The sequence below is a fragment of the Equus quagga genome, chromosome 1, assembly GCF_021613505.1.
Source record: "Equus quagga isolate Etosha38 chromosome 1, UCLA_HA_Equagga_1.0, whole genome shotgun sequence".
Lineage (NCBI taxonomy): Eukaryota > Metazoa > Chordata > Mammalia > Perissodactyla > Equidae > Equus > Equus quagga.
The window spans coordinates 33,666,222-33,682,148 of NC_060267.1; the positions used below are offsets into that span (position 1 = coordinate 33,666,222).

General features: G+C 38.0%; 1 protein-coding gene across 2 annotated transcripts in view; it reads left to right on the forward strand.

The window, feature by feature from the left end:
• ITPR2 (inositol 1,4,5-trisphosphate receptor type 2) overlaps positions 1 to 15,927 on the forward strand; it is a 467,499-nt gene that overhangs the window by 347,558 nt on the left and 104,014 nt on the right. The gene's annotated exons all lie outside the window — the stretch shown is intronic.

Genomic DNA, 15,927 nt, shown 5'->3' on the forward strand with positions numbered 1-15,927 from the left:
TGTGGGATTACTACCTGAAAAATAGATACACTCTAAAAAGCACATTAGAGTCAGAGAAGCAATAATTCAGAGGATCTCAGCCTAAGTATCCTGTTCTGATCCTTATCTTAAGCAGAATGAAAGAGAAATGTCAGTTCTAAAACTTAAACAGGAGGGAGAATGAGATAAACACTGGTGGCATTACAACTCACATTGTCTCGCTGTCGTCTGAGCAACTTTACACCCTCAATACAGTACAATTGCTCTTCAGAAGAAGTTGTGTTGCATTGTATGTGTGTTTTATTTTAAATGCCCATCTCCAAGCTTTTCTAAGGCTCCTCATATTTACATTTGCTTTGCTTTTAGCTCAGTGGCATTACCTAAAAGCCATACCAGTAAAGGGCTACTAGGAAATACTCACAGGTTCCAGTCTGCAAGGCAGATCTTTATCTGCCAGGTGAGGGATTTGTTTTAGCTTGTACCCACTCGGCGTGGAGCTTTACGGTTCTCGTCTAGTAAGGCATGCCATGGGATCACAGCCACGGTGCTAATTAAATGTCAGTGGGTTTGGGAGCTGCAGCGAGGCCTTCACGCTCAGACTGCTGAGACAGAAGCAGGAAGGAGAGGCTCATCAACTTCCCTGAAGCTTGTTAGGGTAGGGTAGGGTAGGGCTCGAATTCAGACAGCTCCAGGGTTCACCTCCTAAATGGATGCTGCAAGAGGGCCCACAAATGAGCTCCAAAAGGAATAAACAAACATATGTCTATCTAGTTTTAACAGAAAACAATTTCTTTGGAGAGTTTTCCTTGAAATTGTTCCCCTCCATCACCCCCTGTTTTATTGACTGTAACACTGATTCTAGAAGTGCCTCATGTTTAACTTGTGTTTAAAGTTGATCACTCCCACATGTTGAACCTTGCCACAAACTAAGGCAGAGGTTTTCCAAAGTAATAAATTAAACACATGTATCAAGAAAAGATCACTGCTTTGGGTGTGGGGGTGGTGACAGGCAGCCCCTCCTAGCTTTTCCTGAGGGCCCTGACATTCTCCTTTCTTATGTGTTGCAATCTGGGTTTACTGTGGCACAGGGAAACTCAATCTTGAGAGCATCAACTGCTTCTCCCTCAAATTTCTCTGAGTTCTGTTTCTCAGTGAGTGGCATGATTCTCTGACCAGTTTTCAAACTAGAGAGCTGGCATTCGTCTGGATATTTCTACCTCCCCGCCAAGACAGCGTGTTCCATCCATTCTACCCTCTACAGACCTCTCAGATCTTTTCTCTCTTCTTGCCAGTTTCCTCCCTCTGCCATCATTTCTTGCCCGGACAACTGGAGCAGCCTCCTGTCTCTGCCTCCAGTCAATCCACTTTTCAATCCACTCTCCACAGGGAAGTCAAAGGGATTATTCTAAAATGCCAACTGGTTGTGTCTGTCTCACTAAACTTTCAGTAGCTTCCCATAGAACAGAGTATGTCCTCACTAACATGGCTCAGAAGAACTTTGATGATCATGCGCCTGATTACTCTTCTTTTTTCCTATTATTTTGGCTCAGATTTATTAAGTGCTTACTTTGTCTCAGGTGTTGTGTCTCATCTAGTCATCACAATAACTCTCTGAGACAAATAGTAATAAAGTATTGTTACTAACCTCATTTTGCAGAAGAAAGTGAAGCTTAATGAAGCTAAGTAGCTTGCCCAAGTAGGATAGAAGGGATTTGAACCCAGGTCTGTCCAGAGCCCATGATGCTAACTACTATACAATCCTACTTTCTACCCATCTCTGTCACCATCCCTCTTATACTAAACGTTCCAGAATCTGCTCTCATCCTTCACTACCACCTGATCCAAAACTGCCACTGTCTCTCACCTGGATTATTGTCATAGGTGTCTACTTATTCTCCCTTCTTCCGTTTACCTGTACCTTCCTTAGTGTCTTCACTAACATACTAGCTGCATAGAACCCTTAAAAACCTAATGAAGATTATGTCACCTCTCTGCTCAAAGCCTTCTAATACTTCCAGTTTCTGAGCAAAAGTCAAGTTTTGGCATTGGCTTAAAAGCCTCCCAGTATGACCTGGCCCCTCTACCCAGGTCTCTGGCCTTCCTTCTTACCTGGTCAAGCCACACTGGTCTCATGGCCATGCTTTGAAGCCAGTAAACACCATCTTGCTTTGTGCCTTTGAACTTGCTGTTTCTTCTGCTTCTTAAGTTTCTGTTAAAATAGTCTATTTGACTTAAAATGGCAGTCTCCGTCCCCCTAGTGTTCATTACTCCCATCCTCTGCTTTGTTTTCTTCTTAACACCTTCCTATTTTGATAGATGATGTATTTATTTGTTCATGTCTCCCTCTACCACCAGAAAGTCAACTCCGTAAAGGCAAGAGCTTCATCTGTTTTGTTCACTTTTATAACCCTAATGACTAGAAAATTTCTGGGCACATACCAGGGGGTCATTAAGTATTTTAGAATGAACATACAAGGCATACGTTAATCATTGTGTTTAGCTCATGATTGCTTAAGTTATAAGGAGAATTTTTTTATTGTACTGGATTGGGGTAAGTGGGTCTTTTACATTATGTTAAAATTGCATATAACGTGCTTTGTGGATCTCTCATTATTCATTTATGGGTAATTTATGACCTCATCATATAATACCAAAGAAGCTTCTAATGCAGGAAATAACTTTGCCTAAAGTATCTAGATGTTTGTGTTCAATACCTGTATCCTTAAATGTCTTCTCTACCAGTTAGCTATATATTTTTTTAAGAAAGAAGAACAGTTTTTCTAGATGAGTTGGTCTCCAAATTTTCTTTCCTCCCTTCCTCTCTCTTCTTTGCATACCCTCCCTATGTCTTTTCATTTGCAACCTGGGGAATTTAACTTCTGAATGACTAGGTAACATTTAAAAGGGGGTTGGATGTCACAGAATGAACAAGTAACAAAATACATCTGTTTGAAATTCTTTGTCTCTTTTCAGTTTGATTCAACTGATCTGAATCCTTCCTTAGAGTTGAAATTCACCTTGTCACCTCATTTCCTCCTTTATTAGGTTTGTCTTTGAAATACAGAAGTTCACTTGAGCAATAATTCTCTCACTTTTGAGAACCACTCTATCTAACAAAAGCTGACCTTTTTTTAAGCAGCTGTTGATTAGACAGTTAAACATAGAGACAGCAGTAGCATGATATTTCTCAGTCTGATGTAACTCAGAAATAGAAAGCTGCAGAAACCTGAGGTTGAAATGCTTTCAAGCAATTGAAGCTTAAAGTTCCTGAAAATTGTCTCGTAGTGCTTCTTCTCAATTCCTCATATTCCACCCCCGATTTTACATCTGGCTAATTTGCACACTTCAGATTGGATTCCTGAGCACCCTGGCAGTGTGAGAACTGTTGTAGAACTCATCATTATAATTCCAAGCCTTTAATTAACCCACTTTAAAGTGGCTTTGTCAAGACTATGAGCAACAGAAAAGCAATTGACTCATTCTTAGAATAGGTATATCATATTGGAGAGGAGAAGAGTCATATTGTGCTCCTTACTAAGCCTGGTTGGTTCAGGAACATAAGGAGCAGTAGGAGCACAGATCCTCCAGTAGTTCTAATTCTTTTTGATATACTCTTGTAGGTATTATTGTTATTTCGTGGCTAGGTAGATTAGATATAAAAAGGTCAAGTGATTAGTGCGTGTTCTCATGAAAGGTTAGTGGCAGAACCAGAGATAGTCCCTCAGTCGGTTAATAAGCCCACTTGCTCCAACAGTTACTCTGAGAGCAAGGGCTGTCTAAGTTTCCCCAGTCAACCACAAGACCTATATTAATATGATCAAAAGCCTCAAAAAAATGGCTTTCTTCACCTCTTGGTAGTTGCCTTAGAAAAAAAAAAGACTCACTAGAGACAGTGAAAGAATCAGAATGCTTTGAAGAGATAAGCGATGCTGTAATTCCTAACTTCCTTATATTGTAAGTATATGACTGATTGCTGTATTCCAGAAATAGGGATTAAATCGTCTTTCACATTTACAAATTGTAATTCAACATTTTGTAAAAATCAGTGTCTTTTGGAAAATTAAACACATTTACCATTAAAATTTGAACAAGCAAAAATGCTCTATGCCGTCTATCCATCCATCCATTCCATAAATATTTATTAAGGAGGTTTTCTGTGCTGGCCACTGTTGTAGATGCATGACACACAACAGTGAACAAAACAAAATTCCTGTCTTCCCAGGACTTCAGTTCTAAGTGAGGGAGATACACTAAATCAAATAAATAATAATTCACGCTCACATATCATTATTTTAATTATCGCGGAGAAGAATCCTTCTGTTCTGCTAGTGTTACCCAAATCACATTTGAAAAATCGCTAGGGAGGGGACATGATGGTAAATAGTGAGCAAATTTATTTCTAGATGCTTGAGGAAGCTACTAAAGTAGTATTATCCTCTCATCTCTGGGTCTGCAGAAATACATTACTTCTTTTATGGGAATAGTGAGACCTAGAAATTTCAAAGACTTGTGTTTATTTATATCAAAAAGAAATAGTGTCTGAAGAAATGTCTGTCTTTCGTCAGTTCTACAGAACAAAAGCAGAGACTCCAAGTGTACATCATTTTAGGGTTTCCTAAAGATCAGCTGCTGCCTTCTTTTTCTTATTAATGTTCACCTGCCTTTTGGATAACCCCACTAAACATGTAGAATTAGCGTCTTTCTTGCTTCTCATTCTGAAATATCTTATTTGTTTTGAATAGGACACTGCAACAATGATTAATATAGAGTATTTTTGTGAAATGCTGATTTCAGATAAGATGGCCTACTTACATACAATTTATTTTCATGTAGTTTTATTCATTCAGAAAATATTGATATATATTCTTACATTGGTATCCAAAGCAATTAAGCATTATATTTCATTAAATTTTGCATGAAAAAATGTAAAATGACAGATATTTCCCCTTAAAATGATAAATTCTTAATAATAGTAATATACATAGCTTCTGAAGTATTGAAGTGGTGGAAAGTATGACCTGCTTTAGTTGAAAAAATAGAACTAAAGAGTAAATTTGACTTAAATAATTGTAGGGAAAGAGCTTGTTTTAGAAAGTAATGTTGTTTATCTACCTTTTCATGAAAATAAACTTATAAACTAATTTTATAAACTAATATATTTATTATATATTATAATTATATAAACCTCCTTATAAACTAATTGTTTTACTTGAATGGGATTTTAGTACAGAAATCTAACATCCATTGCCAATCTTCTTTTTTTTGGCTTGAGGAAGATTAGCCCTGAGCTAACATCTGTGCCAGTCTTCCCCTACTTTGTACGTGGGACACCGCCACAGCATGGCTGATGAGTGGAGTGGGTCCTGGCCCAGGATCTGAACCTGCAAACCTGGGCCACCAAAGTGGAGCACACAGATCTGTAACCACTTGGCCACAGGGCCAGCCCCCCAGAAATCTTTTTAAAAGAGCAAAGTGAGCTGAGAAATTGGAAGCTCTGAGTGATAAATGAGCAGTTTTTAAAAATTAAATGGAATACTTTTGTAGGTTTGATCCCAATTTCAGTTTTTTTGAAAAAATTTATTCAGTAACTTATTTGCTATTATTAAGAGTATCTAAATGTTTACATTCTCCTCGTAGGTTTTTGAAGGGAAAAACTCTTCTAAAAACAGTTGCTTCTTTTATGTTTAATTTTAGATTAAAAAAAAAAGTGGATTTCCTGTCAAGAATCTAAATTGGTCCTGGTGATAAAATCTATTAGGACAACGGTTCTCAAATGTCACCAGAATTGAAATCACCTGGAGGGCTTGTTAAGCCAGCTTCCTGGGCTGCACCCAGCCCCCTCAGAGTTTCTGATTCTGAAAGTCCTTCTGAAGGTCAAGATGGGGCCCAAGAATTTGCATTTCTAGTGAGTGATGCTGATGTAGCTGGCCCAGGAGCCACATTTTGAGAACCATTCTATTAGGCTGAATTTAAGCAATCATTAGGAAATCTAGATTCTTTATCACATCACTTTGTCATGCTTTATGTCAAAGTCATAGTACAAGGGTAACTTACTACCTTAATCGTTTAAAAATACCTTGATTCTTGTGGGCCATTTACTTTGGTTTTTTCCTCTCCTACTTTGCCCTGCTTCAAGGGTTGAGCTACCAAACATTTATTTATTATAACCACTAAAGGTCTTTTATTGATTTTACTGTAATTTCAGACAGGCCCTAATGAATAGGAGTCCAGGTCATCTGAAAATTGAGGTTTTTTGGTTTTTAATTTTAGTGAATTTCTTGTCATTTTGCACATACCTTTGTCTTAGTTTGGCCATTGTTATAAATGGAAATACTAGACTGATGTATAAAACCATAGAGGATTTATTTTAGATATTAGATAAGTAAAACATGTTTTTTAAACTCCTTGGATAAAGACACTATGGTGTAGGGTACTGCTGGCATTCTAGGGTCCCTCCTTCAGACCTGCAGGGAGAGAGAAGGGACAAGTCCCTTACTTCCCTATGGTTGTGTGTATGTGGTAGGGATGAGAGAAAACAGACTTGAGATTTCGTGCTTTCCTTTGGGCCTGTGGTCCTTTGGGCTGGTGGTCCATGGGTCCTCCACAGCTGCCTCGCAAGGTGCACAAGAGTTCTTGCCTTCTCTTTCCCACATTTGCTAAAGCGTTTTCCTCAGAATGAAGGTCCTTCTATTCTCTTTCCTGTCAATTGCCATACTTTCTTCTTGGCCATGCTTTCTTTGGGGGTTTCTCTTTGGATTCTCAAGAGCCTATTTTGGAAGTCCAGAAAAATGGACATCATTTCTTTCTCTTTCCATTCTGGTTACAATCCAAATTCTGCTCGAGACAATATGGACAACTGTGTTTGACAAGGGAACAAGGAAGTCTAGGAAAGAGAAAAAAGAACAAGAATTCACATTTTAGGAAAAACTGAGATTTGTTACTTTTTCCATTGCGCTGTTTGGTGGAGAATCAGTACTTTCATCTGCTTCCCATAGCCTATCTATAATACCCTTCCCCATTTCTTCTCCTCCATCTCACCCCTCCCCCCAACTCTCTGATGTTCTCATCCCTCTCCTGTGGGAAACAGCACCATTTCCTCCTTGAGAAAAGAGCCCTTCACTATGTAACCTCAGACTTCAGCTGGATATTAATGGAGGTTTCCTGCAGCCTGGATTCTGCTGACTGAAGTGGAGATGATGTGCTTCTCTCTACTAGAAACGCCTGGAGCTGATTTCCTTCTAAAGTGTCGAAGTGCAAACACTCCTTGCCACAGTGAATATTTTCTTGCTGAGACCACACAGTTCAGTCTCATGTGAGAAAGCCTTTTCTTCTTCTTAACATGACTTTGACCCTACTCCTGACAGAGTAATAATTCTGGCATCAATATTCCAGAGGAACAGTTATTTCTTCTTTTGTTATTTTCTTTATAAAGGACCTCACAGTACTGAGAGTAGCTCTGGACAGATGGCATCATTCCCAAGTGGATTCTCTCTAACCCCAAATTCCTTCCTTAATAGAAGGGGAAGAATGGGTAAGAGGATCTCAGTTTATCTTGCCACAATTAAGAGAAAGATTCCTTTCTGGTTTGTATTTATATTAGCTCCTGCTGTAGATGGAATGTTTGCATCCCTCCTAAGTGTGTATGTTGAATCCTAACACCCAATGTGATGGTGTTTGGAGGTGGGGCCTTTGGGAGCTGATAGGTCATGATGGTGGAGCTCTCATGAATAGGATTAGTGCCCTCGTGAAAGAGGTCTGAGAGAGATCACGTGCCCCTTCCTCCAATGAGGTTATAGTGAGAAGACATCCGTCTATGAGCAAGCGAGCTCTTCCCAGACACCAAATCTGCTGATGCCTTCATCTTGGATTTCCCAGCCTCCAGAAATATGAGAAGTAAATGTTTTGTGATTTATAAGCCACCCAGCCTGTGATATTTTTTGTTATAGCAGCCTGAACAGACTAAGACAGCTTCCTAGGGCTACCATCATAAATTACCGCAAACCTAATAGCCTAAAACAGCAGACGTTTCTTCTCTCACAGTTCTGGGGGCTAGAAGTCATAAATCAAGGTGTTGGAGAGGCCATTCTCTCTCTGAAGGCTCTGGGATAGGATCTTTCCCTGCCTCTCCTTATCATCTGGTGGTTGCCAGCAATCCTTGATGTTCCTCGGCTTGCATCACTCCAATCTCTCTTGTCATCATATGGCGTTCTCCCTGTGTGTATGTGTCTGTGTCCAAACTTCCCTCTTCTTTAAGGACACTAGCCATTGGATTAGGGCCCACCTAATCCAGTATGACCTCATCTTGATTACATCTGCAAAAACCCTATTTCTGAATAAGGTCATGTTCACAGATACTGGAAGTTAGGACTTGAACTTATCTTTTTAGGGAGAACAGTTCAACCCTCAACAGTATTCTGTATTCAGACTCTTCATATGGGCATTTAGTATGGCTCCAAATTCTAGTCCTATCTCTCACTACCCATCCTCCATGACTTTGTCAAAGCAGATCCCTCTCTCTTCACAGAATGGCTTCCTCATGCCATCCTCTCCTCTTTCTACCTACAGACTTTTTATCCATCCTTTAAAACCTTTATCAGATGGATTTCTTACATGATTCCTTTTCCAACTGGTTGGCTTTACATGATTTCTTTTTTAGTTAGTTGGTTTCTAGTTTGGTTGGCTACCAACCAAATGTGAGTCTGTGTATCTCTGCCTTTATTTTCGCTCATATTAATTGCATTTCTATAATTGTTTTAATTCCTCCAACTGGAAAGTAGGTTATTTAAAAGAAGAAAATAAGTCTTAGTTATCCCTATATAATCCCACAATAGTTTTATGCTAGTATATTGTAAGCATGTTAGAATAGGTAAAATCTTAGTTAACACCCTTTTCTGCTGATTTCTCTCTGCTTCAAACAGGAAGAATGTTTGGTGTAAAAGCATTATACAATTATTAACCTAAACAGATAAGGCAGTTATTCTGACTCCAGGCTCCAGTTCACTTTGTGATCTTTGGAAAGCCAGTTGCTGTGTCATTTTTACCAATTAATAAAAGTGGAGCTCACCTGAAAAAATTCACAGCTAAGAAGTATCAAAGAATAATTATTTTTGAGTACCATTCAAGTGCAATTGCTTGACTTTTTACTCTGTCCTTACTTAGACCCAAACGGAAATGAACATTAAAATCCTAATGATAAGAAAATAAATGTGAAATGGTTTAATAAGGGATGCTACTAAAAATGAAAAGCCTACGTCTGTCATCTTTACTCCCAAATCTTGGATTTAAAAAACTGCACAATGTTAGTCAAAGACCCTGCTACAGATTATATGTGTTTATGTATATGGTTTGTACTTATGAGTGTGTGTATGTATTTTATCTATATATACATAGACACATTTTAATCCTATTTAGTATTGAATATGTATTTAACTAAATTACAAATATGTCTCAATTAGTAGTGAGGTGTGTGATTTTCCTTTTTTCTTTTCAGCACATAATGAAAGAATCGTTAGCCCTTCTTGGCATTCTTTCCCTGTGCAAGATATGTCTTCATTATTTTATAAAGCTAATTATCCACCAAGGCTTTTGATTCCTTCCTCACTAGTATATATGCATATATCTGCTTATGTATTACATTGCATTTTGTTTTAAAACTTTAATACTATGATTGATCATAAATTATCTCAGAGCTAGTGTTTCTATTTGTAATAATGAGCCAATAGGTGTTCTTTATTGGTAAAATTCTTTTGGCACCACTTACTAAGTAGGTATGACAAATGTAGGCACCATGTCCACACCATATATAAAACAATTGCTGCTACTACCTAATAAAGATTGTTGTGGAATATAAGCATTCCTAGGACCCAAAGCTTTCCTGCCTATGACATTATTCCCTTTTAGCATTCAGTTATGTTGCCCATGTTCAGACGCTCATTGTTGCTAATATTGATTGTTGGTTGCTTTTTCAGACCGTGTTGTGTAGCGACATCAGCTAATTTCAAGTACTGTTGGGAGGGTCTCTGTCAAGTAAAGTTGGATATCATAAGACGGCTGTCCTTCAATGTCTTCATTAGTTGTTTTTCAGTTTTTAATTAGGATTTAAATTAGATATCTTACTGTGATGGCTCTCCTCAAATGTGCTATTCTTGTCCAGAACTTACCAAGTGATTTCACCTTTGGTTTCCAAAACATGTAATAGGAATGATACTGTTCTCTTTTGGATTCTTGGGTGGTTTTTCTTTATTTATGTCATATTAAAGGGTACATGCAGAGAATAGTAGACAACATGTGGCTAGAGAGCCCATCACTAAGAAAAAACTGATGTCTTTAGTTGGCAGTGTGGCCATTCTACATATTCTTAATGGAATTACATATATAGTGGACTAAATCTTTTTTTTTTCCTCTTTCCAGTATCTTTATTTATTTATTTTAAGACAGACATGAATATTTTAGCAGTTATTGGTTCGCTTACTCTTAAAAGGAACCGTTCAATCAGAACTCTTTCAAGAGAGTTGGATTAACTACAGAACAAGGAAGAGAAGGATAGTCTCCCCTTTGAGCTGTTAACATATTTCATATAACAAAGGCCACTGAAGTGAATCTATTGCTTCCAGAACCATTGTTCTAGAAGCTTAGCACTTCCTCTTAGTACTCATTCAGCCTAGGGGACTAAATCTTTAAAAACTGTTGGGCCTATGTTAATTGGTCCATGAGAATTTGTACTATGCTTTTAGAAAACTGTAAATTTGGATCAAGAGAGCTCTATATTGATACCAGTCATTTTCACGCATTTCAAGAATCGTTAAGATACTCTTTACTTCTTTTATATTTTGTCTGTATAATAGGGATGCTATCCTCGCTTCACAGGGTTCAATTCAACATTTATTGAGTCACCAGTCTCTCTCCAAATAGTTTATAATATAGCAGAAGGGATATAAGTACATGAATAACTAGGAAACAAGAAACAATATCGAAATATTTTATTTCTGCAAACACTGGGAATTCTACCATCATCTGATATCTAATCTGATTTTTTTAACCTTTCTCTTTTATTGAGGAAACAGAGAGATAACTCACTGAGATTTGAGAGTCCTTGCCCACTTAAGTGCATAGTAAACGTCGTTAATTAATCCATTTCACCATTGATTCCGCAAATATTTATTGAATCTATTTGATGTACTAGGTTCTGTTTTTGGCTCTGAGAATAACTTACTCAGAGATGAGTAAGACCAGGCCCTTTTCCATGAGGATGTCACAGCCCACTGGAGAGAAACAATAGATACTAAGATACGATATAAGAAATTTTACTATTTAGATATATACGGGGCACTGTTTGAGCACAGAACAAGAGAGAGCAAATGAAGGGACCTTGGTTACAAAGAATATAAAAGATATCCAGGTAGAAAAAATGGTGCAATTATTTCTATTTTGTTTTTATTTTTTTAATTATGTATTTCAAATTTTCCAAGTATGTATAGATTACTTATATAACCATGAATGCAAATATTGTTTTAAATGTTTGAACATGTAAAGGGTGGCCTAGGCATTTAATTTTTTTTAAGTGTCTTTAGAGTGCCACTTGTCTACAATAAAACAAGACAAATCTAAAATCATCTCATTGAGACCATAGGAAAGAGGGAAGTTCTGATATGTTTCTATTAAGCAGGATATACTAAATGAAAATTATTTGTATAGATTTATATATTAATTACATTAAATAAAATAGCATTATTGGTTTCTTAAAATTTAGTAGTTTTTGACACTATGAAGTGACTATAAAGAATTAGAAGTTTTAAAATAAATTTATAAGGAATTTTTTAATTAATGTCTCACCTTTGAAAGCTATCCTTTATTTAAGATTTAAAGAATTCCAATATTTACATTCAATAGATTAAAGAAATACGTATTGAGTATCTACTGTGTGCCAGACACCGTTCTAAGCCTTGGCAATCTAGCAGTGAACAAAACAGATGAAAATCTGTATCCTCTAAGAACATTAGCTTACTCTCTTATGGGAAGAAATAGTTAATAAACAGATCAATTATAAAATATGGTGTGTCAGATCATAGTATGTGCTATGGAAACAAACAAGCAGAAAATGAGGTTAGATGTGTTAGGGGAGGTGGGTGAGTTGATCTTTTAAAGGGTGCTTATTGATAAGACAGTATTTGAAAGAAGTCCTGAAGTAGGTGAGGAAGCAAGTCACACAGGTATGTAGAGGCAGAGAACCCAGGCGAAGGGAGTAGGAACGGCGAAAGCCCTGAGGTGGAAACATGCTTCTCAGGTTGAAGGAACAGTCAGGAGCCCAGTGTGGCTGTGACTGCGGGGAGGGTCCTGGGAGAGGAGTTCAGAAAGGTAGCGGGGCCAGATTCTGGAGTCCTTATTGACCATGGTGAAGACTGGCTCTAACTCTAAATGAGATGGCAGCCATCGGAGAGTTTTGAGCAGAAAAGAGGCATGATCTGACCAAAAGGATGACTCTGGCTCCTGTGTTACATCTAGACTCTGGAAAACAAGGGTGGAGCAGGGAGGCCAGTTAAAGTCTATCCCGGTATTTCAGGTCAGAGAAGATGGTGGCTTGGACCAGGGTGATGGTGGAGGTGTGAGGAGCAATTAGCTGATGACATGTGGGCACACCTAAAACCTGGTCATTCCTAATCACTGCTCCTTGCACTCTGTCAATCAGCTCCATTTCAAGTATCTTACTCTGACTAGCCCTTCCTAACTAGCTCTTCCTTGTAACACCTCAACTCCAACACTTATTTTTTACCACATTAGAAGCTACAATTCATTGATCCTACCACCTTTTCATTGTCCTTTGTGGCTTCATTTCCTTCCTTATTCACTTTAGTTTCCATGGTTCTATTTAAATTCCTTGCACAGACCCTTAATTTCCACCTCTCTCTTTTTTGTGTGTCATTCGACTCATCCAGCAAAACCACAAATCTCATTAATTACATCTCTCTGCCTTTTTCATGCCCGGATCCAGACAGCTGAACATTGCTGAAGAAAAATATACAAACATGCTTAGTGGCCTCACTTTGACCATGACAGAAAGAGGACCCATAGGGCTTCCTGACACTCCTGTGACATTTTCCAAGTCCATTCACTTTCCCTAGTTGACTGTTTCATATCTTCTCTTCCTCAAATTTCCAATACCTCCTCTCTCATCCTCCTTGTTAGCTTCCTACTCTGCCGAGAAAATAAAAGAAATTAGAGAAGAACTTCTCCGTATTGCCACCATCAAAACTGCCCGCCCTCCTGAACCTGTGCTCGTATTCCCTGCTGTCACAATGGGTGAATTTGTTTCTAAGGCAAACCTGTCCGCTGACACATACTAGATCATTCCATTCTCACCTAATCAGGACTTTGCTCTAGCAAATATTTCATCTCTCTCAACATGATATTAGGATTCCCATCTTTAAAAACCCTCCCCTGGGGCCAGCCCAGTGGTGCAAGGGTTAAGTTTGCATGTTCTGCTTCAGCAGCCTGGGGTTCACCGGTTCGGATCCTGGGTGCGGACCTACACAACGCACATCAAGCCATGCTGTGGTAGGCATCCCACATATAAAGTAGAGGAAGATGGGCACGGATGTTAGCTCAGGGCCAGTCTTCCTCAGCAAGAATAGAGGTGGATTGGTGGCAGATGTTAGCTCAGGGCTAATCTTCCTCAAAAAAAAAAAAAAAGAAAAATTAAAAACAGAATCCCAAACCCTCCCTTTTACCCTATCCCTATTTCTTGGCTCCCCCTTACAGCAATACTCATCAAGAGTTGCCTATACTCATTGCTTAGACTTCTTCTCCTCCCATTCTTATATAAACTCACTACAATTAGGCTTTGTTGTCCACCACTGCCTGAAACTGCTGCTTTTAAGGTTACCAGTGACTTCCACATTGCTGAACCCAGTGACCCAGTCCTCATTTGACTGTCAGCAACATTTGACGCAGATGATCACTCCCTCCATCCTGAAGTTCTTTCTTCGTTTGGTTGCTAGGATACCTGGTCTCACTGGTTTTGTCCTACCTCCCTGGTCCAACTTTCTCAGTCTTCTTTGCTGATGCCTCTCATCTTCCTAAACCCTATTGGAATTCATTGAATCTCTTTTTTCTGTCTAAGCTCAAAAGGTGATCTCACTAAAGCTCATGGTTTTAAATATCAGCCATATACTCACAGTCCCTAAATGTTTAGCTCTAGCCCCCGCCTCTACCCAGAACTCCTGACAAACATCTTCAACAGCCTGCTCGTCGTCTCCTTTTGGGTGATATCTAAAGCTTCAAGTGTCCAAAACCAAAGTCCTTATTTTCTCCCCCTAAATGTGCTGCTTCTGCATTTTTTCTTGAGTAAATGCCATTTTTAAACTTTCAGGTGCTCAGGTCAATAATTCTGGAGTCAACCCTAACTTCTCTGTTTTTCTCGTGTCTCGGATCCAATCTGTAAACAAATCATGCCAATTTTACCTTCAAGAACCAGCCACTTCTTAAAACATATGCTGAAGTGTCTAAAAGATTACAATGATTTTATCCTTTGAAACATGTTTAAAGATTTAGAAACAGCTACAAGATACAAGTTTCATGACTACAATTTGTAATAAAAATCTGTAAAATTCACATTTAGTCAAAAATAAAATGTAAATATAAAACGGAAATGGCTTTTTTGAGTGATTTATATTTATTTTTTGAGCAAAAGCCGGTTCTAAAATCATAGTTTCGAAAATGATTCCCTCTAGAGCAGCATCACTGGAATGAATATTTAATTTACCAAATTATCACTGCCAAAGATAATGCTTATTTGGTTTTATAGGTTCTGGATTATTGTTTAAAATTATCTCCATTCTTTATAATCACAATTTGAATTAACATCTCTCGAATAATACAAAGACTTACTTATTGCTCGTAATGTTGATAAGAATCCTGACTCTGGAACCTACTGCTTGAGTTCAGTACTGGCTCTGTCATTTTCTAGCTATGTTATCATGAACAAATCCTTTAAATGTTCTGTGCCTCAGTTTCCCTAACTGTAAAATGAGGATAATAAGAATGCGTAACCCAGGATTTCTTAGTAGGATCAAATGAGATCATGTACGTAAGTGTTTAGGATAGTACCTGGCACAGAGTAAGAGACGGGAGCTGTGCTAGCAGTAAAAGGATTATATGGAGATTCTTTGTTACCAGAAGCCCTGGGGGAACTTAAGGCATAAATAGAATATCTGAAAGGTTAAAGACATTACAAAGTTTCGGGAATTAAGACAACCATAAAAGAAACATTGAAGGCAATATATATTAGTTATCTACAAAGTGAGAGAACTAGCCAACAAATGCCATCGACATTCAAATGAGAGAGAAAGATTCCTTTTACTAACAGCAGTTTAAGATAATTTTGGTGAAATTTTTGTTTTTTAAATGCCCAGTTTCAGTTACAATAAAACTGAGATCTGTACCCATAAAGCGTCCATTTTGACATATGAATATGGAGAAGTATAAGACTTTAATACAAACTGCTAATGTAGAGCTTTGATTAGATGCCATAAAAGAAACTCTTTTGAAATGCAGATACCTATTTATGTGCATATAAGAAGCTACCATTTATATTGATACCGCTACCCACTGAACTATCACATTGTTGATCAAGTTGTTTTATATGCACGTGCAGTTTAAATTTACATAGGGAATATCAATTATATGTCACTGGGGGCTTTTCTTCTTCCGGGTGTAATTATACATTTGTTGAATATATAAATTTAATCCACAAATATTAATTTGAGCATCTACTCTGGACTCAGTCTTCAGTCCATGAGAGACTCCATCTTCTCATGCTAAGAACATATAGATTGCCAAATAACAATGTCAGATTGACGTAGTAATAGCTGATCCTTGTGATTGCATTATTTATGCCTTTGAAATAGACATGCTTTTCTGCAATGTAATTAATTGTGTTAACTTGAGAACTGT